Source organism: Capricornis sumatraensis, chromosome 19 (assembly GCF_032405125.1).
Source record: "Capricornis sumatraensis isolate serow.1 chromosome 19, serow.2, whole genome shotgun sequence".
Classification (NCBI taxonomy): domain Eukaryota; kingdom Metazoa; phylum Chordata; class Mammalia; order Artiodactyla; family Bovidae; genus Capricornis; species Capricornis sumatraensis.
Genome location: NC_091087.1, coordinates 30,592,433 through 30,596,098, shown reverse-complemented (window position 1 = coordinate 30,596,098; position 3,666 = coordinate 30,592,433).

The following is a 3,666-nucleotide window of genomic DNA, read 5'->3' as shown; positions in this document are numbered from 1 at the left end:
ATTTTCTTCTTGCCTTAGGCACCTGCAGAGCTGCTGAAACCAATGTGTGGTTTTCATTTTTGAGTCAGTGCTCTGATTCTTGAACCAACTCTTGCCACTGTCCCTGTCAATCAGTTCAGTTGCTCAGTGTCTGACTCACTGTGACCCCATGGACTGCAGCCCACCAGGCTTCTCTGTCCATCACCGATTCCCGGAGCTTGCTCAAACTCATGTCCATCGAGTCAGTGATGCCATCCAAGCATCTCATCCTCTGTCTTCCCCTTCTCCTCCTGCCTTCAGTCTTCCCCAGCATCAGGTTCTTTTCCAAAGAGGCAGTTCTTCGCGTCAGGTGGCCAAAGTAGTGGAGCTTCAGCATCAGTCTTTCCAATGAATATTCAGGACTGATTTGCTTTAGGATTAACTGGTTGGATCTCCTTGCAGTCCACGGGGCTCTTAAGAGTCTTTTCCAACACCACCGTTCAGAAGCATCGATTCTTTGGCGTTCAGCCTTCTTTATGCGCCAACTCTCACATCCATACATGACTACTGGAAAAACCATAGCTTTGACTGAATGAACCTTTGTCAGCAAAGGAATGTCTCTGCTTTTTAATGTGCTGTCTAGGTTTGTCATAGCTTTCCTTCCAAGGAGCAAGTGTCTTTTCATTTCACCGTCTGCAGTAATTTTGGAGCCCAAGAAATTAAAGACTGTCACTGTTTCCGTTGTTTCCCCATTTATTTGCCATGAAGTGATGGGGCCGGCTGCCATGATCTTCATTGTTTGAATGTTGAGTTTTATGCCAGCCTTTTCACTCTCCTCTTTCACTTTCATTAAGAGGCTCTTTAGTTTCAGGCCCTGGAGGCATTTCTTATTCCCCTGACTGTCTTTTCTCCACCATGAGGGGCCCCATTTATAGTTTTTAACAATGTAGTTTAACAGCGGGTTCCTTCGCTATATTCTGTACTTTTTTCCCTCATATATATTTTTTTAACCGATCCATTCCTCAGTTCACTGATCCTCTCTTCAGCTACACCCAACTTGATGTGAAGCCCAGAGCCTGAGTTCTTAAATTCAGTCACTGTTATTTGAAAGTTCTAGAATCGGTTTTGAGTCTCAGAAAGTTTTCCTTTGGTCAAGTATATTTTTGAACTGGTGAAGTTTGCATCTGATTCCTCTAGCATACCTCTGATATGCTGATATACATCAGATACCTCTGGACCTGTTTCCGTTCTTTTTCTCTTGGTCTTATTTGTTGTTACACCCTTATTTGCTTTTTTGGTTGCATGGTGGACGTTATCTACGGAAACCCTAGAGTTTCTGGTGATGCTGTCTTCTCCAGAGGTTCCTCTGATGCAGACCTCTAGTGAGGACAGAGCTGTCTGTTCACTCAGGGTCTGAGTGACTTGAGGCTGGGGTGTCTTTGTAAGCTGAGTCTCAGCAGCCTTCACCCACCTTCTCCCCCTGATCCCAGGGAGGAGCCCTCCAGCATCTCCATCTGGAAGCCTGGGGTGCCTCCCATGGCCCCTTCCCTTCTCGGCCGGTCCTGAAGCCCACCGTCTGTCTCCCGAGCACCACAAGGTGATTGATACTCAGCGCTCAGCCGGTTTGGGCAGAGTGCTGGGTATGTTTTCTGTGCCTCCCTTTTCTTGGGGAGCTTAGTCTCTACCATCCGGACTGACTTGTCAGGCCTGCAGTTGAATTTTTGTCTTCCCAGCCCAAGGAAGTGTCCAGAGCTGTTAGCCAGTCCCCTCTGCTTGACTTTTTCCCTGCCTTTTCTTCCCAGAGTCAGCTTTGTTCTGATGCCCCGAGGGACGGAGCGACCCTCTCAGTCTCCAGCTCCCTCACTGGGCTTTTGTTTGAAATCTTGGATTGTGGCTGCCTAAGGACCTCTTTTGAAAAGTATTTAGCTTCTCTAGCTCTTGGTAGGCTGACCCACAAGCTGCTTGCATCTATAACTGGTAGTGGGGAAGCCCCGGGTGTCGTCTCTCATCTGAAGCCACATGTAAAATTCACAGTAATTATATTGATCATCTTTGGTGCTGGGGTAAACAAGAACCAGGGGCCCTTGCTTATTACCCACGGTTGTGTTTCTGATCAGAATCCCCAGCTTGCCTGGGCTGTTTCAGTGCCACTTGAACTTGGGAAGAAGGAGGGGCAAGCGGCCCATGCGGCCTGGGGACAGAGGAGCCAGTCTGCCCTCTTCCCTTGTCCCTGCCGGCCCAGGGCAGGCCTTGTGATGACAGGCGGCTGGTAGTGGAGGAGAAGGCTGAGGAGGAAGGGGTTGCATGAACTGTATTCTGTGATGTGGTCAGGTGCGGGTTTTCTTTTTCAGTGTGAAAAAATGACTGCCTTGACTCTTCTCTCCAGTTTCACTTTAAGGTTGAAAATGAAGATTTTATCCTTAAAGTTGAGCACAGTGATTTTACAGTCTTTTTGAAAGCAACAGTTGAGGTTTTCAAAAGATATCTCAGAGAACTCTAGCAGATAAAGCGATAAAAAGAGAATGTGTTCAGGGTGAACTGCGGGCAGGACCCCAAACCGTACTCTGTATCTTCCAGAGTCTGTAACTGCTGAGATGGGTGGATATGGGGGCCTCAAGCCCCCGGGGGACAGAGGTCCTCAAGTGACAGCAGAGGCCCCGGCTGAGCCAGGAGCAGTATGGCCTGTGCCCTGGCGAGTGGAGAGCCGCGAGGCTGGGAGTGGGGCCAGGAGAGGGGGTGGGAGACTCGGGCGTGGAGGGAGGGGCAGCACCTGGCGGGGTCTGGGAGGCGCTGGCTGTCACGGCTCAAGGCAGGGACACCCCTGAACCTCCACCGTGCAGCCCCCACGGGGCAGAGTTGTCTGGCAGCCCAGGGTCAAAGTGAAGAGGGCGAGTTCGCAGCAGATTGACCGAAGCCCCGTACCCACTGTGAATTCATTTTAAGTGCCTGGAGCGAGGTTGGTCAAGCCCTTGCTGAAGTCAAGTGAGGGAGTCAGTCAGGGAGGACGGAGCTCAGGGTGAGTGAGGGGCAGCTAGTGCGGTGAGTCCTTGTCACCCAGGTGGGTTCCGGGGACACCCTTGAGTTCAGTGGTGCCCTTTCAGTAGCCTCCCTGGAGGCTTGTTTGGGGGGTAGAGGAGGCAGAAGCCCACTTAGAAGACGTGCTCATTCCTAGTGGTGGTGGTTTCTGAAGCAGTTTCTACTATTTGGTTCGACTGTGAACCAGTATCCTTGCAGGGTCAAGTCTGATGGTGGGCCTGAGCTGTGGGCACAGCCTTCCTTCTCCTGCACCCCACACTCATCTGTCATCTTTTGGGCAGCCCCTCCCCCCTCTCTGCACCCTTGATGGTGGGCCTGAGCCCAGCCCCCCTGTTACCACGGAGCCCCTTATGACCCAGTGGGTTCCAGGTGCCAGGCTCCTGGGAGACGTGCTGGAGGCAGAGCCTTCGTGCCATTTCTTCTAGAGACAGCAGCGCTGATGGTCGTGGTGTGAGAGCGGTGGTCCTAGTGTGAGAGCAGTGTGTCTGAGAGCGTCGTGTGTGAGAGTAGTGTGTGAGAGTGGTGTGTGAGAGCTGTGTGTGTGAGAGCGGTGGTCGTAGTGTGAATAGTGATGGTCGTAGTGTGAGATTGGTGGTGATAGCTCAGGTGCTGAGGTATCTAACCGTGAAACAGCAGTTGCCCCTGAGTGGGGGGCTGCCCCCATCCGCGAGG